General features: G+C 44.0%; 1 protein-coding gene across 1 annotated transcript in view; it reads left to right on the forward strand.

Annotated features, from left to right (window-relative positions):
• Positions 1–23,039, forward strand: part of HIVEP1 (HIVEP zinc finger 1) — a 240,716-nt gene that overhangs the window by 33,428 nt on the left and 184,249 nt on the right. Inside the window, exons 6-7 of the mRNA XM_065584976.1 lie at positions 6,252–6,354; positions 21,465–21,593. The gene's annotated coding sequence lies outside the window, so the exon portion shown is untranslated. The remainder of the gene's footprint in view (positions 1–6,251; positions 6,355–21,464; positions 21,594–23,039) is intronic.

Raw genomic sequence — 23,039 nt, forward strand, 5'->3', positions numbered from 1 at the left:
TTACCTGTTTTGAGTACAAATTATGTGTGGAAAGATGATAACTGAGATTTAAACGTATAGATATTGCCAGACTGTAGCTGGTAAGAGGAAAGTGTCCGCATGTAACAAATGCAGGGGTTTAAGAAACATATTTATTGAGGATAAAGGAGAATTAACTGTTCCCATCATCTTTTCTTCCCCCAACACACCCACAGAATCACGAGTGGAAGTTTAGAATGTGGAAGCAAAATAGATTTTTAAAAATACAGATTTGAATCACACATGGTAAAATTCACATAGAATTTCTGTTTCTAAGAAGGGAAAATAATTCTTGGTTACATTGTACAACATGGATTTTTCCTTTTATCCAATAGCTTCGGTCTTTATCCCAAAAAGTCTGATCGTGATAATATGTATTAGCATGTGCAGTTCTAATGAAGTCAGTGGGATGATTTACCATAGAAAGAACTATGCCTCAGTAAGTGGTAGGATTTAGGCCCCAATCCTTCAACTTTCTCCATGCAGGTGGACTTCTGTTCCCATGTACAGCCCTATTGACTTCAGTGGGGTCCTGCACAGGTGCTGGGATCTGCCCACATTGAGTAGCTTGTAGGTTTGGGACTTAAGTTTGTTTGCTAGTGAGCATGTAGAGAACTAGGTACTTCTTGTCACAGTTTTGGGCAACTGCACCCATGTTCCCCCCTCTCTGGTCCCTCAAGGGCACCCACTTAAGATTTCTGGCTCCCAGCCATCATCTCTCCTGAGCAGAGACCTATGTCTCACTCCCTCCTGATGGGGGATTTTAAGGCTGCACAGCTCCCTGATTTACACTGTGATATCCCCAGACTGTCTAAACAGACAGGAGTCTGAGCTTTGCTTTCTCTCCAAAGATTATGACCAGTGTATTGCCTGCAGTTAGAAGTTACCACACAGCTTCTTCTAAGCAAGCATATTTATTCTTAAGGTAAAAGCATTACAGAGAAAACATTTAAATAATAAAAGTGCCTCCATGCATTCTAAAAAGCTTAAAAGAGGTGCCTCCCCATCTAACCTAGAGCTCTGATAGGTTTCAGTCTTTCAAAGCCCACATCTGGATTTTCCCCATGGTTACAAGTTCATATACATTTTAGATCAAGAACCAGGTCAGCTGTTTCTTTATACAAATTGGGCTTCTGAGCTTGGCCTTCTGTAACAGGTGATCAACAGACAACAGTAACTCTCTGCTCAGGGTGTAGCTTCAAAAGGCTGGGTTTTTGCATAACTAGAGTTGGGGAATTTGCATTAGCCTCTCCCTAGGATTCCCCAGGAAATCCACTTAATGCTTATTGTCCATACTTGTCAGCCACATTTTCAGTGTAATCTATTGAACTCCCAGGCCTCACATCTATCACATCTCCCCCCTAGAGAGGTTACATACAATTCAGGCCACAATAAAACATAAACGTAATACAATAAAGGATATTGTAATCCAAGGATATTACAGGAAATTGCCATATCTGTCACACTCCCAGCTTTGCATGTTGGTCATATGTAGCTCTGTATACATTTGGGGGAATATTGTATTAATATATATCTATAAAATGACTGAGATTAAAATTATTATAGATTTTAGAATATTGTGCTTGGCTGGATGACAGATCAGATCAGTTTTAAGGAATCTAGCTCACTGGTGGATCATTGAATTAAAACTACCAGACACACAGTAGTTTTTGGAAATCTTCACATCCTGTGGATTACAAGCTACAATAAATGGATTCTGACTTAGATTCCTTAGAACTCTTTTGAACAGGAACCATGGTTGCTTTTCTGTTTGGAAAATGCCAAGCACATTGTGGTTGCTACTGGAAGTAAATAAATTAATAATATAAATAAGTGAAATGGTTTTATAATATCTAGCTGTGGCTATCAGAATCCAGAATAGAAAAAAAACATATACATGTAATTAAGAATAGGATCTAGACTTTTATGAATAGTGCGGAAGAAGACACATTCATATTGTGTGCTGTTTCTGAAACATGTTGATTGTAGGTATATGGCTACTCATATCTAGATACCTTCCAATAAAATAAAGAGAGAAAAATTAATGAAAAAGCAAAACTACCATATATATTCGTTCATTAGCCTGTTCGTTTATAAGCCGACCCCCCAAAATGGATAGGTAAAAATAGCAAAAAGTGTATGACCCTTTCATAAGCCGACTCTATATTTCAGGGGTTGGAAAATTTTGGCTCCCGGCCCGTCAGGGTAAGCCGCTGGCGGGTCAGGACGTTTTGTTTTCTTGGAGCGTCTGCAGGCATGGAGCCCCAAGGCTCCCTATGGCCGCAGTTTGCCGTTCCCAGCCAGTGGGAGCTGTGGGAAGTGGCGAGCCACAGGGAGCTGAGGGGCTCCATGCCTGCAGATGCTCCAGGTAAACAAAACGACAATGCATTAGATATTCAATTCAATGATTCCATAGAGTTTAAAATCATCAAATTTTGGTTTAGACCTGTTTATAAGCCAACCCCCGCTCTTTGACAAGTCACTTTTTAACCAAAAATATTTGGATTATGAACAAGTATATACGGTATTTAAAATTGCCTAGTGCCTCCAACATTCAGTACTTTATGGGAACATAGTTTAAAATAATAATCTTTTATGAATAAAGTAAATTTGTAATGGCTTGATTGTGACTTAAAGCTTTTCTGTTTCAGAAATATTACTCTGTTGCATTTTCGTGTACCAGCAGATATTACTAAAATTGACTTGTTCAGATCAGAGCATCAGATGGATTACCAAACTAACTGAAGAATAGAATTAATGGAACTGTTCTTACTGTCAAGTATCTTATCATTCATACACAGTAGATAAGTGTGGCAACTGCTGTAGAAGCTGAAACCATGTGCATGTGTTTAAAGGAGATAAAGATATGTAATTATTGTAAAAAGCCACTTTATGTAAAATTCCTTCATGTACAATATTCCCTCTGTCCTCAGTTTGTACCTCCTTTTCCCCTTCTTAAATGTAATACTTAAATGTCACTGGTGAAAAATATGGTGGTCTAAACAACTCAGTCATCCTGGCCACTAATTTGCTGATTGGCACAAGAACATATACTGGCACTTCCTGCAAGGAATGTGCAAAGCAATAATACGTTCTGAAACTCAGTGTAAAACCACTGTATCTAACATGGTTTTATTACTATTGTTATTTATTTGTATTACAGTAGCATCTAGGGGCCTCAACTGAGATTGGACCCGTTATGCTAGGGCCTGTACAAACACATAGTAAGAGACATTCCTGCCCTGTAGAGCTTCCAGCATAATTAGATATGGCAGACAAAGAGGATAGAAGGAAAAAAAGGCACAGACAGGTGAAGTGACTCTGATGGTTAACGGCAGAACTTGGAATAGAATCCATGTCTTCTGAGTCCCAATGCAGTGCCTAATCCATGCTGCCACTCAGATTTCCCTTCCAGACGAAAACATTAATTTTGCAGTTAATTGTATTCTTGGAGTGATAGGTCAGCATAATCTAGCTGAAACAGCCTTTTAGGAGGTTCCTCTGAAACACGTGCAGTCCACAGATAAGCAGAGCTATGCGGAGACAGGTAGCTCCATTTCATGGAGAATTTCAATATTTTGAAATTTGGTTTTGTTCCAATTTGGAACAAACCCAAACATTTAGAAGTTCTCTGCAAAAGGGAAAGCCTCATCTCTGGGGCAGTCTGCCTGGCTAACTCGCACAGAGCCAAGGACTCTGGAAGCACTGGGGTCCCCAACTCCAAGGTGGTCTGCATGGCTGGCTGCCTTGAAGCCATGGACCCTGGAAGTCCAGGCTTATTGACGAGCCACAAGCTTGGGAGATGGTGTTCCCAGTCTCCCTGTCAACCCACCTGGTGACTGTGGAGGAGCTGGGAGACCCCTTCAACAGTAGCTTACCGGGCAAGCTGCAGAGGAGCTTGGGAGCAAGGTCTCTCAAGATTTCTTGGCTCTCAGCTCCCCTACCAGGCGAGCTGCTGAAGACCCAGGACCTGGAAAGCCTGTGCATCTCAGCAGCCCACCAGGTAGGCTGCTGAGAAGCTCAGCAGATGAGCTGGCAGGAAACCAGACAGGTTTGCACTGGACCAGCATGAAAATTGAACCACCTCTGCAGAATGTTTCGATTTCGATGAATCAGTGTTCTGTGACGGAAACATGTTCTGTCGCATGTACAGCTCTAGAAATAGTTACAGTGTCTGAATTTTAAGCTATAGAACTGTACTTTACCTTTGATTTAATAAAAGAGGAGCAAGTACCCCCTGATGTGGACCTACTAAACCAAAGTGTCTGAATGGCGTGGGAGAGATGGGGGGGAGCAGTGTTCCCTCTAATTTTTCCACCCATGCGCAGAATGATTTTTGTTATGTGCACCAATATGGAGGTGATGTGTTACACATCACCTTCATATCTGTGCACATAACAAAATTCACAGATATGAATGGGGCCAAGGGGTTCAGAGTGTGGGAGAGGGCTCAGGGCTGGGGCAGAGGGTTGAGGTGCAGAGGTGCGATGGCTCCGGCTGGGCGCACGGGCTCTGGGGTGGGGCCGGGGATGAGGAGCTCAGGGCTGGGCAGAGTGTTGGGGTGCAGAGGTGTGATGGCTCCGGATGGGTGTACGGGCTCGGGATGGGGCCGGAGATGAGGAGCTCAGGGCTGGGCAGAGGGTTGGGGTGCAGAGGTGTGATGGCTCTGGCTGGGTGTACGGGCTCGGGATGGGGCCGGGGATGAGGAGCTCAGGGCTGGGCAGAGGGTTGGGGTGCAGAGGTGCGATGGCTCCGGCTGGGCGTACGGGCTCTGGGGTGGGGCCGGGGATGAGGAGCTCAGGGCTGGGCAGAGGGTTGGGGTGCAGAGGTGTGATGGCTCCGGCTGGGCGTATGGGCTCTGGGGTGGGGCCGGGGATGAGGACTTGGGGTTCAGGAGGGTGCACAGGGGCTACGGTGGGGAGAAAGGACTTCCCCCAGCTCTCTGTCCCCACAGCAGCAGCACATGGGCTCGGGGGGGAGAGGCGCCTCTCCCCACCATGGCAGCTCTGGGGTTGGGGCTACAGGATAGGTGCCCCCCCCCCCCCGACCCCAGCAGGTCCGGGCCAGAGGAGGGCTGCCGTGGCTGGAGCTGGGCCACTCTTGCTGCACTGCTCCAGCCGCGGCTGGGTGCGTGCCACTCCGGCTGCGTCACCCCAGCAGGTCTGGGCTCCCTGGCTGCGCCTGGGGCAGTGCTGCCCTGGCTGAACCCGGGGCCAGCCCACCCCTCCCCAACCATAGCTGGGCCCCACCCGACCATGCAGTCCCAGCAGGTCCGGCCAACTCCTCCATGGCTGGTTCTGGGCCACACTTGGGGCCGGCCCGGGCCACGTTGCAGCAGAGTTGGGGCCGGGGGAGGGGCACCCCATGCCCTGGCAGGTTGGGGGCCAGGCTAGGTGGGGGCTAGGGGAGGGGCCCCCCTCCCCTGGCCGCAGTAGGTCTCCGGGTAGGTTCCTTGAGCGCTTGCAGGGTGCTAAATAGGCTGCTGCGCGGCTGCGCAGCTTACAGGGAACTTAGAAGAACTCAAAATGTTGGCTGCAGTCTCACTTGGGAATACACGTAAAGACCCACAGTTAGGAAGTGTTTACTCTCACAGCCAAATTGTGCCATTAAGGGCCCAGTTTTCAGAGGTGCTGAGTATCCGCAATTCTAGTTGAAGTCAGCGAGACCTGTAGGTGCTCAGCACTTCTGTAGATCAAGTCCTTGAAGCACAGGCTTGTGTTGGGGTGATGTGGAACTGAGCCAGCTCATGAAAGCTCTGAGAAAGAATGGGCCTCAAGAGGCACAAGTCTCTTCCTCCACTGCCCAGTGTGCAGAAGAGTGTGTACCAGATTTTTAGAATAATGCAGCCTTGTCCCCTGTCCACATCCAGCCAGTTCTTCGGGCCAGGGCAGAGGTGGAGGAGCAGAGCTATGACCCACCGCCTCCCCGCCCTCATTGAGGCAGTTTGTTTCATTGGGCATGCAGGGAGGGAGCACTGGGAAAAGTGGTACATTTTGAGAGTGGTACTTGGTGGCAGAGGAGGTGTTGGATAGGAACTTGGGACATTTTGCAATGATATTTTTTCTTTGGGTTTCCATGCTGACTACTCCTTCTTGCTTTTGTTGGGAATTTCCTTTAATGCATCCCTTACTGGTAAGCATTTTGTGCTCTGTGGTGAATTACATTTCAAAAGGAGTACTAGTTAATCCTTTCCCTCAGTCCTTAACCTCAGACTCTTTTGCAATATTTTTCAGCTTTGGAAGCAATCTCGATTAGAGGAGCCATACCTCATGTGACTGTCAGGTCTGACCATCTCTCCTCTGAAGCCTAAAAGGAGGGAAGCCCATAGCTGGAAAGGTGAGCCTGGAAGCTGAAAGACAAAAAACACCAATTGGAAACATAAATTTATCCTTCCTGCAAATGTTCATGCTAATCAACCCTGGTGATAGAATGTTCCCAGAAAGGAAACACTAAATGGGCGGCCAAAGTGAACTCACTGGAAAATTAAAGCAAATGTTCAAGGTCATGCATTTGCCCAGCTCTAGTTGTGATCTTCTCTAGTGTGGCCGGAGCCTAGTGAGAGCACTACCCAGCCCCAGCCATGATAATTGACAAGTGTGTGCAAACTCAGCCTATTGTTTCAAATATCACACATGCACTTAATTGCTTGTTTTAAATATGAAATGGATCAAAAATGAACAGACGAGTAAAGTGAAATGCTCTGTAGAATTCATATCACTAGTCTGATTTTATAAATACTCTGGGGTACATTCTTCTCTCATTCAATGCATGGGAGTCCTATTAGTGTTAATGGAAGCTATGTGAATGCACTGAGAAGAATATCTCCCTCTGAATTTGAAGAGGAAGTTTCGTACTGGGTCATACATGAAGAAAAGAAAGAATATTTATATCACAAGCAATTTGCTTTGCCAAGGAATGGTTAGGAGAGCAGAGGGAATAACAAGCAGTGTAATGATGGGGTTATTAGCAGTGGGGGCTTAACAAGGGAGTTACCAAGATAGTGGATTTGGAAGGTGTAACAGGGGGCAGAGATATTTAATGGATGGAGGTTGTCACAGTTCATGGCAACTGCATCTGTATTCTCCCTGTGTGGTCCTTCAATGGCATCTACTCTAGTCCCCCAGCTCCTCAGACATCACCCTTCTTGGGTAGATACCTGTATCTCTCTCCCTCCTGACCAGGTTGCACAGTTCCCTGTCTTTACTGTGATATCCCCAGCAAGCCAGGCTGTATCTGCACTTTGCTTTCTCTCCAGATGCTATAAACTGCATAATGGCCCACAGTTATAAATAACCACACAGCCCTTCCTAAGCAAACCCATTGATTCTTAAGGTGGAAAGCATTACAGAGAAAATATATTTAAAACAATAAAAGAACCTACATGCATGCTAAAAAAAACCTTACCAGAGGTCACCCCAACTCCAGCGTTGGGCTCTAGAAGGTGTCAGTCCTCCCAACCCTTCCACAAGGATTGGGGCCCTGCTTGGACAGAAAGTCCTGTCCATTTGTTGGATCAGAAAGAAGGCCCTGAGTCAGTTTAAACTCAGACTATTTATCCAAATTTTTTTTCTTTGTCTGTTAGTCTCTGGAAAATCCTATTTGAACTAGTATATGTGAGTCTCCTCAGGAGATGGTACCTCTCTGGAGGGGTTACAACCTGGCCAATTTGCCTTAATCACCATCCATTGCTTTTAGTTCCTGGAGGACCTGTTGTAGCCCTCCCCCATGGAGCAGAATACATAAACCATTCATTTAAAACAATGGACCCCAAAGGTACTTAAACGAATTCAGTAAGTTTCCCCAAGGATATGCAGGAAACTGCCAAATCTGTCACAAAGGTAACTAAATAATAAATGGACAGGAGTTTTGTCCATCAGGAGAATCATTGCAAAACAGATTTTATGTGGAGAGGAAACACATATTTTTAAATTTAAAAAACTGGGACACTATCGTTGGCCCAATGGATTTGAGATCATCGGAAAGTGGAGTGTAGGCAAAAAACTCTGCACAAGATTTTATGTGAATGATGTTACCAGTCTTCTATCAGCTCCTATTAATTCTACATCCAAAGTGTGCGACCATGAGGACACAAAATAAGCTACTTGTTAAAAGCTGCTGATTTCCAACAAATATTCTGATCTGTTTTCCCGGGCTGATGGAACCTTTCCTGTAGCTCAGCTGTGGGGAGCCAGAGAGGAATGGGGAAAGAGATTTGTCACTAGGAACCTGGGCAGCATTTTCCATCTCAAATTTAAACTCTTTATATGTGTCCTTTGGCTCATTAGGAGGTTTATTTTGGTGTCTGCTAGATTCTGTTATTCATTTGTATACCAAGTTCATTTATGGAGCATTACAAGTACAACTACTTCTATAAGAAAAGTAGGTCATGAACGTTTTTCACAAGGGTAAATTATTAGTTTTCAGAGTAACATGTGAGTGTGACTTCACAAAGCATTTGCTTGCATCTACTAACTTATAAACTTGAGCACTTGCTCCAAGCTGAAGCAATAGTTCAAGCCAATAATTGTTTAAAGTCTAATTAAATTATAAATCCCTTAGGGCAGAAATCCGGTTTTCTTCTATAATGTATAGGACTGAGCATATTGTTGGTGCTTAACAAATACATAATAATATATTATTTATTACAGGTGACACCTAGAGTTAAGGTTGTCTGACATTTTCCATTAGAAGACCCTGTTTTCAGTCCTTATAACTTGGCCAAACTTCAACCATTTAGGATGAGTGTCCATGCTAGGTGTCTGCCTCAGGCAGTTTTTCTGTTGTATGGGTTTTTTTGGGGGGCGGGGGGCACCATTTCCAAGATCAAGGATAGGGAAAATACATTGTTTTGCTCATGTTAAAAAATTCTGGTGACTTTTTCTTTGAAAAGCTCAAGGGTACCCATGCTTAGAAGTAAGCAATGTCCTTTTTGTCAGGGTTATGCCTTTTGCTATCCCCGTGAAAATGTGCTCAAATTTGACCAAGTTGCAAGCCTTTGAAACATTGCCATTTGCACACGCTCAGTAGAGACTGTTTTAATTTTAGCAGCTAAAATCCCATAAGATCCCATTCTCACTGAGCATCCGCTCATAGTTCCTAGTGCTGATCAGACTCTGCCTGCACCCATTCCCACAAAGTGACTGATGTGCTTCATCCCCTTACAACTCCTATGTGAGATTGGAATATGCATGTTCCAGCCCAGGACAACAGGGGTGAAGCTGGATTTTCCCTGTAATTGCTGCTTCCAACTGATCCAGGCTAGGACAGGGTCAGGCACCTAAACTGAGAGCAGGGAACCTTTCTCTCCAGTGCTCTCAATGACTCTCCCCACCCCTTCGCCTGCTGGCACCCAGGCAGCATGGAACACAAAGTCTGATTTGAATGCATCTGATCTGGAACTGGTGGGGGGGAGAAGGCTGGACTGGGAGCTGGTGAAGGAAATTGTGGGTGGGACTGGGAGCCTGTTGGAGTATACACTAAGTTTGCTGGGAGGAGACTGGGATTATGAACCAATGTGGGAGGAGCGGTGGTGTAGTGAATGAGGAAAGAAAGAGAAAGGAGGGTCTCAGGGTTAAAGTCATTGAATGCTGCCCTGGCAAATTAGTTTCTATTCTTGTCTCTGCCACAGAGCTCCTATGCAATGTTGGGAAAATCACTGAAACCAGACTTTTCATCAGTGGTCACTAATTCTGTGTATCTCATTTTCTGGGTGCCCAATCTGAGATCCTTGGATCTGATTTGCAGAAGTGCTGAGTACTCACAGTTACAACTTAAGTCCATGTGAGCTTTGCTTTGGACATATAAAATGCTATTTTAATGCTAAATACTCTGAAAAATGAGGTCCTACGTGTCTCAACTTGGGCACCAAAAACAGTGGAAATGTATTACTTTAATCTCTCTGTGACTCAGTTCCCCATCTGTAAAATGAGGATAATGTCCCCTCATCTCACAGGAGTGTTGTTCAAATAAATTCATTAATATTTGTGATACTATAGTTATGAGTGCCACAGACAAGCCCTTTAGGAAATTAATATTCTTGTCTTCATAACAGGATTTGAATAGCATACAGTAAATAAGGCCCAGGACCACACATTGAACAATAAGGAGAAAACGCAATATCTTGTGCACTGAATGAGTTAGGAGCTCTGGTGAAAAAAATAGTATGTGATAATATAATTAATGACTGGATTGAAATGAATATGCACAAGGGAGCCAAATTAAGTTATTCAGGCAACTTTAATTCTGGCTGTGACGTTGTGCAGTCTATATGGTTTTATAAAAACATGATAATAAGTGAATATAATGTAACTGGGATATGCTTCATGCAAAAGGTCTCTTGTAAGGTATCATTACAAAGCTTATAATCTACTGAGTATGATCATCCGATTTGTATAAATGTACCACTCTTGTATCTAAAACTGGAAATATAAAATATAACTCTGAGGGCCTATTGTAATTATGTAAAGTGTGGGCCATTAATGATGGTTTGGAATCTTGATGACTCCCATTAACAAGGACCATTATCCGCAAATGGCTGTGTTTACCTGTGAGTCTTCCTATATATGTGTGTGCTGGCAAGTGGGCAATGAAGTCTTGCAGTGATATGTGATCATGTCACCTGAACTGGAATCCATCTGTAACCTGGCGCTTTTCCGGGGGTGGGGGTGGGGGTGGAAACCCAGAGGGACAAAGGGTTCCCGCCTTATGCAAAAGATATATAAAGGGGTGGAAGAGAACAGAGGGGGAAGAGGAGCCATCATGAAGAATCCCCTAGCTATCACCTGAGCTGGAACAAGAGCTGTACCAGGGGAAAGAATTGTGCCCAGGCCTGGAAGGTGTCCAGCCTGAGAAAAAACTTACTGAAGCATCTCTGAGGGTGAGATTATCTGTATTCAGTTTGATTAGACATAAATTTGCGCATTTTATTTTATTTTGCTTGGTGACTTACTTTGTTTTGTCTGTTACTACTTGGAACCACTGAAATCCTACTGTCTGTATTTAATAAAATCACTTTTTATTTAGTAATTTACTCAGAGTATGTATTAATACCTGGGGGAGCAAACAACTGTGCATATCTCTCTATCAGTGTTATAGAGGGCGAACAATTTATGAGTTTGCCCTGCATAAGTTTTATGCAGGGTAAAACGGATTTATTTGGGTTTAGACCCCATTGGGAGTTGGGCATCTGAGTGCTAAAGACAAGCACACTTCTGTGAGCTGTTTTCAGGTAAACTTGCAGCTTTGGGGCAAGTGATTCAGACCCTGGGTCTGTGTTGGAGCAGACGGGAGTGTCTGGCTCAGCAAGACAGGGTGCTGGAGTCCTGAGCTGGCAGGGAAAACAGGAGCAGAGGTAGTCTTTGCACATCGGGTGGCAGCTCCCAAGGGGGGTTCTGTGATCCAACCTGTCACACTGGCATTTCCTAACTTTGGGTGCTTGGTTTCACAGCCTTAATAATATTCTTTTAACATAGGTAGAGGTGGGTTTTTTGTTTGTTTGGGTTTGGTTTGGTTTGGTTTGGTTTGATTTTGTATCTTTTCATTATGTTTTCTTTATCATACTCAGGAAATGCTCAAAGGCAAAACCCCCAATCTATATAAAGGCCAAACTCATGTTGAGTTTATCAAGCAGACCTCAGCTTGAATATTTCCTTAGGCATATAAGAGACACTAAGAACCTTCTGGTTTGACAATTTAAATGTTAACAGCTGCTCTGGACTGTTGGCTGTATGACTGTTGACTGAATGATATTGTGAAAAACTGTCTGTGCTGATCCATGTTTGTTGTCTCAAATGAAGTGGAATGCTCCCTTTAATCAAATCATTGTGTAACATGTTTTAGTTGAGATTAATTCACTGCTGTTTGACTCCTGTTTTACACCAGTGCAACACCATTGATTTCAATGTTTTGTTTTTATTTAATGCCTTATTTATCTCAACATTAGTGTAAGTGGGAAGACACATACATATATTCATTGTGTATCACTTACAGTGCATTCATTGTTGCTTAGTGTCTCTTAAATACATAGGCCCAGATTCTTAGGGCTAGTCTACACTGGCCGCGGCAGCACTTTAACGTGGCTTGTATGGTCGCAGCAGAACTCTGGGAGAGAGCTCTCCCAGTGCTCTAAAAAACCCCACCTCCACGAGGGGCATAGCTCTGAGCGCTGGGAGTGCGGCTCTCAGCGCTGGGGCACCGTCTACATTGGCGCTTTACAGCGCTGAAACTTGCTGCGCTCAGAGTATGTTTTTTCACACCCCCGAGCGAGAAAGTTGCAACACTGTAAATTGCCAGCGTAGACAAGCCCTCAGTAGTGTCCTCTATGCACTGTGAAGAAGAAAAAAAGGTGGAGGTCACAAAAGGAGTTTTTTGGAACTCCCTGATCCCAGGGCCCAGATCTATACTGGCACTGTCCCTGGTGTAATTTAAAGCAGCCGCGGGGCTGAGTACAGCCCCAAGGGGCCAGTGCACTAGCCTGGGACTGTTGGAGCAGAGTTGTACTCCTCCCACATCCTCATGACAGGAGATTGCTCATCTGGCCAGTTTTAAGCCAGCTTTCCAGCTGCTTTGCACTGCCAGAGCAGCTCAAAGCAGCCAGACCGGGGGTTAGTACCTGAGTCCTGTGGAAATATTAACCAAGTATTCTGCTTGCTAGCTGAAGATTGGAGATTTTTCTTCAAGACTGGATATTTTTCTAAAAGATCTGCTCTAGGAATTATATTGGGGAAGGTCTATTGCCCGTGTTTTACAGGAGGTCAGACTAGATTATCACAATGGTCCCTTCAAGCCTTGGAATGTATGAATCTATGCTTTTGATCAGGCTATAATTAGATTCTTGTGCCTTTGATCATTTCCTGATGCACATGAAGAAAATATAGCAAAAAGATCCAACCACTTGTAAGCAGTATCTAGTGCTCTCAGTGCTCCTCCTGCTGGGAAGGAGCATAACATATAAAGTATTCTAATGGGTGCGCTTATCACTACTCATGCCTACTTGCGGCATAATTATTCCATACTTCAATATATTTTTTTTGACAACTCTCCACCCAACATACAGCTTTCATATCACATACCTGTGTTAAGATGAATAAAATAAAGGTGCCAATTTGCAATCTGACCGTACATTTATGAAGATCTAGTATTAAAAATGAGAGGAACCAATGTTGGGTTAAAATGTGGATTCTGGAACGCATTTTTCCCCCCAACCATGGAGTTGCTAAGCACTGTGTCCCTTGGCTGCAACAAAGTAGTGCACAGAGCAATTCAGGGGTCTAGGGAGGGAGGCAAAAGCGGCTTTAAGACATCTTTATGCTTCCTCAATCCTAGGTGATCTGTGTACCATGCCAGTGTCCCAGCATAAACTGGAGCAGCCTGAAGACTTGTGCTAGTTGCCCGTGGCCCCAAGAGCTGTTCCAATGGTACCAACTGCAAACAGTCCCAATACAGCAAGCAGGTGTCAGCTGGGTATGGTGATGTCCTGACCATTTCCCCGTATGCCAGTTACAGGGATGGTGAAGGGAATGCTACACTAACTCTATGATCTCCAAGAATCTCCTCTTCCCTGAGGTAATCCTTCCATGGCCAATTCTTCTGGCTTAAGGGCTGTTCTGCACTGGTCATGCCATTCAACGAGGCTGCAGTGCAGCGGAGAATCTGGCTTGTGGGCCTGATTCTCCACTGCCTTGCACCTTGTATAGCAATTTACAACTGCGTAAAGGGAATGTAAAATACTTCTATTTTGATTTGGGAAGCTTTACCACTGTAAAGGGTAGACCATAACCACCTGGATCACCTGGAGCGATCGGTCTTCAGCTGTCGTTAAGACAGCGCCGATCACAACACATCCACCATTCTTCTCGCATTCTTGCCTTTCTTCTCCACGTTCGTCCGAAACGTTTTATAATGTCATCTTCCCATCTTCTTGGAGGCCGACCAGGTGGTCTTTTCTGTTCTCGCGGGTACCACTCAGTAATGATTGCGGTCCACCTATTTTCCGTGAACTGTGTTATGTGGCCCGCCCATCGTATCTTATTACATCTGCCTTCCACAACAATATCTTTCACACCGTTGCATTCTCTAATCATTTCATTTGGGATACGATCCAGAAGGGAAATTCCCAACATAACTTGTTCCATGGCCCTTTCAGCTACCGACAGCCGTTCTTCTTCTCTCTTCGTCAGTGCCCACGTTTCACTGCCATACAGCATGGCTGGCAGCACTGTTGAATGGAAGATATTTGTACGTGTGGTCTTGTCGATTTTTCCTTTGAGGATGTCCTTGATGGAATTAAACGCACACCATCCTGCCCGAATCCTTCGTGAGAGTTCTCCGTTCATGTCTTGGCACATATTAACTTCTTGGCCCAAATATATGTATTGTTCCACTTCTTCAATTTCTTCTCCGGTTACTGTTATTCGGGCTTTTCATAAGACGTCTGATCGCATGTATTTCGTTTTGCAACAGTTCATTTTCAGACCGACCTGACTGCTTTTCTTGTCGAGTCTTCGTAGCACGCTCTGCAGTTGGTTGGTGCTTTCGGCAATTAATACGATGTTGTCCGCGAATCTGAGATGAGATAATCGTTCTCCATTTATATTAACACCACTCTTCCAAATGATCTTGTTCATAACTATTTCAAGGCAGGCGGCAAATAGTTTCGGTGAAATCGTATCTCCTTGCTTTACGTCTTTCTTGATTGGGATGCGGAGGGGAGTTTCGAGGAGAGTAATGTCTGTTGCACATCCAGTATTCACTTCCTTCAACAAACTGATGTACTGTGTGTTAATGCCCTGCTCTGCGAGCGCCTTTAATATTGCATTGAACTTGATGCTATCGAAGGCCTTTTCATAGTCGACGAAAGCAATGCACAACGGAAGTTTGTATTCCCTTGCTCTTTCTAGGAGCTGGCTAAGGGTAAATATATGGTCGATCATGCTGAAATTACTTCGAAACCCTGCCTGCTCTCTCGGCTGTTATTCATCCAGACTCTGCGAGAGTCGGTTCGTTATCACCGTTGTAAAGAGTATAGATATGAGAGAGCAGGCATATAGAGCAATAGTTCTTAGGATTTTCTCGATCCCCCTTTTTGTACAGCAAGATGGTATACTACTCTTTCCAGTTTGATTGTATTTTTCCTTCTTCGAGATATCGCCTGAATCTTAAAGCGAGGGCCTTCCAAAGTTTTTTGCCTCCTGCGGAAATCATTTCTGATGTTATTCCATCTTTGCCTGGAGCTTTTCCCTTCTTCATCTGGTGTAGTGCACTTTGGACTTCGCTGACGATTATTTGGGGGACGCGTTCTTCTGACTCTTGTTGTACTTAAAGTACTGCACAGGATCTTTTCAGGGGGAATAAGACAAAACGCCACATTTATTAGTAATACATGTATTCATTAACACTGTATCATATGCATATAATATATTACACTTACACTCACACACACACACAAACACACTCCGTCTTGTTGTTACCAATTAGTTGCTCCCCTTAACTTCACTGGCCAGGTGAGTTAGATGGGGGAGGGGGTGGAGCCGGGCTTCTGCCGATCCGGATCGATGCTCCCATGTTGACAAGACGAGACCCAGGGTCCTCTGCAAGACACCTCACTTTTATAGCAGCTTTCCTCTTATGCAAATCTATACCAGATTCAAACTCTGTGTCTGTGTTCATTGGTCCTTTGTGCTGCTTTCTTTTGAGAGTTGTCCCAATGCTGCAAAGAGGGTGTTTCCAAAAGAAGGTGCTTGCTTCTAACCCCCGAGGCCGTCGGTATGTCTGCTTGTCTTTAATGAGCCCACTTGACACGTTTTATTGTCCTTGGGTCTGGCTCCCAGCCCCTCTCCAACAGTTGAGGCTGTCTGGAGGTGCTGCCTTCCATGCCTTCCTCATTCACACCTCATTCATTCAACAGGGCAATTAAGAGTTGGGGGGGAGAGTTCTTGTTCTACTGCTAGCAAAAAGAAATTTTCTTCTATCTTATTCTATTCTTAGGGGCTATAATATTATACCAAGGGCAATGCAAAGTTTCTAAATGAGGCTTTGATACAAAGTTCCATGAAAACAGAGGTCACACGTGGGTAGACCCACCACAAGGTTATATGAAGAGGCACAATGTAAAGTCATATGAAAATTATTACAGATTTATCTACACTCTTGGAGCGTTGGGAGGGGGACGTTAATTCTTGATTTGAACAGTTCTGTATAGAAGTCCTTGCAGACCTCCTCCATCCCTGCTGTGTCAATTACTGTCTCTCCATCCTTGTTCTTCAATGCTGTTACACTCAATCTATACTGCGCCAATTCCCACTTGCATGTCCTGAGGCTCTTGCGTGATTCAGCTCTTTTAAGGAGTTTTTCTTTCCGGAAGTTCTCAAAGTCGTCCTTCAGTTTTTGTCGTATAAGCTTGCACAAAATGGAGTACTCGAGGTTGTTATCCGAGCTCCTTTTCATATTTCTCCGCTTTTCTAACAAGCTTTTCGTTTCGTTTGAGATTCTTCCCTTTGCCTTCTTCATCTTCAATTTCAGCTGCTTTTTATGCAACGTCTCAGCTTGTCAGCAAATATACTATAGTCCTTGTCACACTTTTCTGTCTGGTTCCAGTCAAACCCAGAAATTGCTTTCTTCAGCTTTGCTTCATCAAATGACTTTGGGCGCTGTTTCGTGTTTGCCATCTGTAACGCTTTCTTTTCCACTACTTCGTCGAAAATCAACTTCGCTCTAAGCAGGCGATGGTCACTGCCGGTGTTGAAGGGCTGCACCACAGAGACGTCTTGAACGATGCGCCTTTTATTGACTAAAATATAGTCGATTTCATTCTTACTCTTCGTGTTTGGAGCGATCCATGTCCACCTAAACAGGGTTCAAAAAAAGAACTAGATAAATTCATGGAGGATAGGTCCATCAATGGCTATTAGCCAGGATGAGCAGAGATGGTGTCCTTAGCCTCTGTTTGCCAGAAGCTGGGAATGGGCGACAGGGCATGGATCTCTTCATGATTACCTGTTCAGGACACTGTCGGAAGACAGGATACTGGGCTAGATGGAGCTTTGGTCTGACCCAGTAGGGCCATTCTTATGTTCTTACGTTCTTAACTGTAATTTACACTCACTTTAAGGCACCTGTACACTGAAAGAATGATGTAAAGTGCCATTAATTTAAATTTAAATTAATTTAAATGAGACTCAGACCCACTTTGTATAGGTTTAAAAGACAACCCAAGGAGCAACACAGCAGAGAATTGGGCCATGTAGAAAGCACCTCAGGAGAACAACAGAAGCACAGATAAAGAGGATGTGGGTCACATCAAGAGCAACTAATCCTCCTCTTAAGAAAGAAATTTGTGTGTGGGGGGAAATCCATAATACTTTTAAAAAGAAAATCTTGTTTAAAGGGAAAGTGTTCACATAATAAACTGAGTATTCTAAAGGGAGAGACAGCTTCCTGTGACAATTCAGCCCTGCTAACCTCTCAGGGCATGTCTACACTACAGCAGCTACAGATGCATAACTACGGCCTGCAACTGTGCAGCTATAGTATAGATGCTTGCAACATCAATGGAAGGGGTTTTAGGGTCAGTGTAGGTAATCCACCTCTGTCATAACTATAAAGGGAAGGGTAATAGCTGTCCTGTGTACAGTACTATAAAATCCCTCCTGGCCAGAGACTCCAAAATCCTTTTCCCTGTAAAGGGTTAAGAAGCTCAGGTAACCTGGCTGGCATCTGACCTAAAGGACCAATAAGGGGACAAGATACTTTCAAATCTTGGTGGGGGAGAAGGCTTTTGTTTGTGTTCTTTGTTTGGAAGTGTGTTCGTTCTCGGGACTAAGAGGGACCAGACATCAATCCAGGTTCTCCACATCTTTCTAAACAAACTTGTATTTCAAACTTGTAAGTAAATAGCCAGGCAAGGCGTGTTAGTTTTCCTTTGTTTTCTCAACTTGTAAATGTACCTTTTACTTGAGTGTTTATCTTTGTTTGCTGTACTTTGAACCTAAGACTAGAGGGGAGTCCTCTGAGCTCTTTAAGTTTGATTACCCTGTAAGGTTAATTTCCATACTGCTTTTACAGAGATTATTTTTACCTTTTTCTTTAATTAAAAACCTTCTTTTTAAGAACCTGATTAATTTTTCCTTGTTTAAGATCCAAGGGGTTTGGATCTTGATTCACCAGGAGTTGGTGGGAGGAAGGAGGGGAATGGTTAATTTCTCCTTGTTTTAGATCCAAGGGGATTGGATCTGTGTTCACCAGGAGTTGGTGGGAGGAAGGAGGGGAATGGTTAATTTCTCCTTGTTTTAAGATCCAAGGGGTTTGAATCTGTATTCACCAGGGAATTGGTGAAAGGTTTTCTCAGGGCTTCCCAGGGTGGGAATCTAATTGGGAAATGGTGGCAGCGGACCAGAGCTAAGCTGGTAGTTAAGCTTAGAAGTTTTCATGCAGGCCCCTACATTTGTACCCTAAAGTTCAAAGTGGGGATACAGCCTTGACAACCTCTCTGAGAGGCGGTAGCTAGGTTGATGGAAGAATTCTTCAGTCAACCTAGCTGCATCTGCAGCAGGAATTAGGTCACAGACCTGAGCAATGTAACTAGGTCAACCTAAGTTTAAAGGCCTCTGTAATGGAGGTGAATCTTGGATAATATTAGAGGTTAGCAACATAGCAACCATCTCCTATGCACAATCTGTGCAATTGATTATGTAAGCCCTGACTAAAGTAAACTCTTGAAATCTGTCATTCTATGAAAAACTTCCAAAGGCTAAAACTGTTGTTTAAACTCCAATGATGGGGCCGATTTTCAGCTTGGCTGATCTATCTGTTATGTTCTGTCGATCTAAAATTGCCATGATAGTCTCAGCTGGAAAAGGCATTTCTTATTTTCTGCCCTCAACTGATGTTTAGTGTTATTGTGCATTGTTAGGCAGTGGCCATTTTTCACCTCAGAGTGGCTGTATTTCAGTGGGGATGTATACAGGCTAGACTGGGCCTAGCCTTGCATAGCTGTTCAAGGGAGGAGGGTGCATGGAACTGCCCACAAGCACATAATTGACCAAGGTACAATTCCATGAGGCACCATAGCACCCTTTTTTCTTGCACTAGCCACACAACACTAGTCTATTAAAATTGAGATAGGTAAAGCCCCTCCTCACCAACCCCCAAAATTGGCCCAGCTTGAAGAGAAGCATATACTTCATCCTTTCAAAGGGCGACACAACTCCGGTATACAAACCCCTACAGGAATTCTGGCTGAATCAGCCAGAATTCCTCCAAGAGCTCCTGCTGTAGTATGGTTGCCCAACCTTCCTTCCTGCAGTGTGACCATGGGTTTAAGAGCTACAATCTGAACATAGCACTTTGAGATCTTTTTGGTTGAATTACACTATATAACTGTCAGTCACTATAATTAAATTCAGCACATGAAAGCTGCTTACTGTGGCTTAAGTTCATCAACTATCCAGTGTGTTTGTCTTGGAAGTTGTTTCAAAATCTGATACTGCCCTGCCACTTTTGCTTGACGGTCTCCTTCTGGCAATGGACATAAATCAGACGTCCATGACAACTGTATTTGATCTTTCACTGCCCTTTCAGAGGGATGATCGTGAGGTGCCGTTGAATCATCTGTGGGACCTGGAAGGGATGGCTTTACAGTGGCTCCATTCATACTTGGCAAGGAGGACCCAGAGGGGGCTGTATCAGGCCATTGCTCATTCTGCTCCAGGACTCTCACGAGTAACATCCCGCGCAGTTCCATCTCATCACCGTCATTCCTGTTCACTGTGAATATGTGGCTACTGGGGGGGATTATGGGGTATTTCGGCATGCAATATCATTCCTTTTTCACATCAAACCCAGATTTTGCAGTATTCTTGCTTTTCTGGTACTTAAATTAGTTAGGTTCCTAGATGAAAACTAGCTGGCTTAAACTCAGTCTATTTAGTGAAGATGATGTTTGTGGGCAGGGGAATGGATAGGTTTATAAAGAACACATAATTCCAGCCCAAACTGAATTAAAAAAAAAATCTAATTACAAAATCAATGGATGAGGGCAATGGACTATAGGTAATATGGGGACCTTATTAAAGCATTTGATGCAATGGGAGTATTCACAAATTAAATGTTTCAAAAATTAATTCAGTGTGGTTCAGATATGAATGCTTATGGATTGAAAACCAGATTGCAAACAAAGGACAGATTGTATTAAATTGGGACATTAGGTGCAAGAGGTTATTAATTATTATTAATATTTATATTACAGTAGTATACACACATGTGAAGACAAGATCTATGCCCCAGGGAGTTTACAGGCAAAGGCCCCTTTCTGAAAATGAGTATGCATGAGCAGAACACACTGCTGTGTTCACACAGAGTCACTTGCAGGATGGAGACACAGACACAAGAAGAGACATTTTTATTGCAATTTAAGATACTGCCGGGATGTGATGGGACACCCCCACCCCTTTAGTGGAAAGGCTAATGAGTATTCCTGCATTCAGGCAGCACCAGTTAGGCATACCTGCAGAACATGCTCCACCTTGAGAAGTGGTGATTAGGAGGGGAGTTTTCCCAGGAACAGAGAAGCTGTTAGGCACTGCTAGTGAGCTCCAGTAACAAGTGGAGCTCAGCCTGAGGCAATTGCTAACCCTTTCCTTCATCCCTACCTCCTATTTGAGGCAGAGGGACACTACTTCACTTGGTATGAGTGAAGGCTTTGGAGGGCTGCTTCCAGCCAGTGACTTGTGGTGGGTTCTGGGAAGTGCCGCCAGGGACTAGAGACAAGGGGACTGTACTCTGGGGAGTAAAAAGAGTCTGGGAGCGAGCTGAACTCCTGCTGGGAACAGTAAGATTGCCCAGGAGTGGGGATTCCTCTAGGGGACCCAGGGGCAAGATACTCTGGCTTAAGCCCCAGCTGAGGGCCTTCTTTCCTAGGATTGGTGTTAAAAAGATGGGGAGGAGAAGGAGCAGAGAACAGACTAACCCATTTTTCCAAGACAGGAGGGAGCAGAGCTGCCCTGAGCTACAGGGCTCTTTCTGCTTTCCCTCCTCTATCCAAAAACCCATCTTGGCTCCTGAGGGAAGGGAAAGAGCTCTGCCTCCGGCAGCAATCTTGACTGTCTAGTCTTCCCCAGGAGGTGGGTAAGGGGAAAGGCAGCCAATCAAAGGGGGTTGTCCCTTAGACCAGGCTGAAAATCACTAGCGAGCTGGAGCTTCTGACATCATTGGGAGACTAGCTCCAGCAGGGATAAAATCATGAGACATGGCAACATTGCTTATGGTATAAATAAAATGTGCTATATAGTTGCTACAACTGCATGAATAAATCATGGGTATGTTGTAAATGCAAGAATGTGCAACATGCGAAAGAATGCTTGAAATATGATGGCACTGTTGCTACTCCAACCACAAACCTCCCGCAGTCCTATATTCTTCTTTAGCTAAATCAATAGCTCTTTTACTTTCAGATGTGAAGATTCCCAGTGCAATTTATGCTGGCATGGTTTCTTCACAAACAAAGATAATCCTTCACTTGATGTTTCACTTCACTGGCTTGATCCTGCAAAACTCTGCTTGTCTGAGAATGAGTTACACAGGTGAGTAGTCCCATTGATTGCAGTGAAACTGACCACTTAAGAATTATACAGCTAAGTGTTTTCAGAATTGGGACCTTCGTTACTCTACGTTTGATTTTCAGTGCTGATCCTGTTGCATTTTGTATGACCACATAACCAGGGGAAAACACATTTGGGCAGGCAAGGCCCTTCATGGCATTTCTGTCTGTTTGTCTGGATGTAATGTGGTAAACTTGAACACGACATCCTATCAATTCCAAAATCTCAGGGAATGTTCTACGCACTGATGGGCAGAACCCTGTTGAAAACTGAAAGACTGGAAAAAGCTATTTGCATTTAAAGTTGTTCTTTGCTCCGCCTGCTGTGATCCACCTAACACAGTGGTTCTCAAACTTTTGTACTGGTGACCCCTTTCAAATAGCAAGCCTCTGAGTGTGACCCTCCCCCTTATAAATTAAAAACACTTTTAAATATATTATATTATATTATATTATATTTATTTATTATAAATGCTGGATTCAAAGCAGGGTTTGGGGTGGAGGTTGACAGCTCTCGACCCCCCATGTAATAACCTCACGACCCCCAGTTTGAGAACCCCTGACCTAACAGCTGTGGGGCAGATGCTCAGCCAGCAGGGGGAGCCAAAGGGAAGGAGGCTTCCTTTCTCCCTCCCTCCTAGCATGTTGCCTCCCCAAAGCCTGCTGCATGATGGGCAAGAGAGAGAGAGAGAACAGTAGCTGTCTGGGAAAGGTACTTTAGAGGGGAGGCAAGGAGAGATATATGGAATCCCTGGGATCTGGTTGAACGGGGAATGTGAATGGGGGCAAGAGGGAAAAATAAGGGGCACACAGAGCCCTGGGGCTGGGGGGAATGGGAGGTAGATAGAGCCCCTGGCATGAGGGAGGGGACAACATGGGGCAGAAGTCCCTGCAACAGAGGGAGAATAGGAGGTTGACACACTGGGAGCTTGTGTGTGGGACGGGTACTGGGGGAATGGAGGGGTGCAAGGACTCTCTGGTCTTAGCCTGCAGAAATAATGAAGTATGCAATCCCCTTAGTTTATTTCAATATAGGACCCAGTTCTGCAACTCTTAACACTGCTGAGAAGTAATTGTGTGTTTTCTGACTTGTATGATTAAAATCTTATATTTAATATTAAATAGCTTAATTTTTGTGTGTGACTAACTTTTGAAGAAAATAAAATGAAAAAAAGTAGTTTTTATTAAAAAAAAAGTAAAGAAACATACAACCAAATTTTAACCAAAGAAGGAACTATGGAGCGGCACAATATAACCCCACCTCAGTCTCATAAATCCTACTAAATGTGATTAAGAATTGTAGAATCAGGACATTAACCATTATACATTATTTGCTTGATTAACCAGTAGTAGTTACCAGTCATCCTGTTACACTTCATTACAAACTATTCTTTGGTTAAATTTTTTTGTACGTTTCTTTTTTGTTTTT

Source organism: Chrysemys picta, chromosome 2, assembly GCF_011386835.1.
Source record: "Chrysemys picta bellii isolate R12L10 chromosome 2, ASM1138683v2, whole genome shotgun sequence".
NCBI classification, from domain to species: Eukaryota; Metazoa; Chordata; order Testudines; family Emydidae; genus Chrysemys; species Chrysemys picta.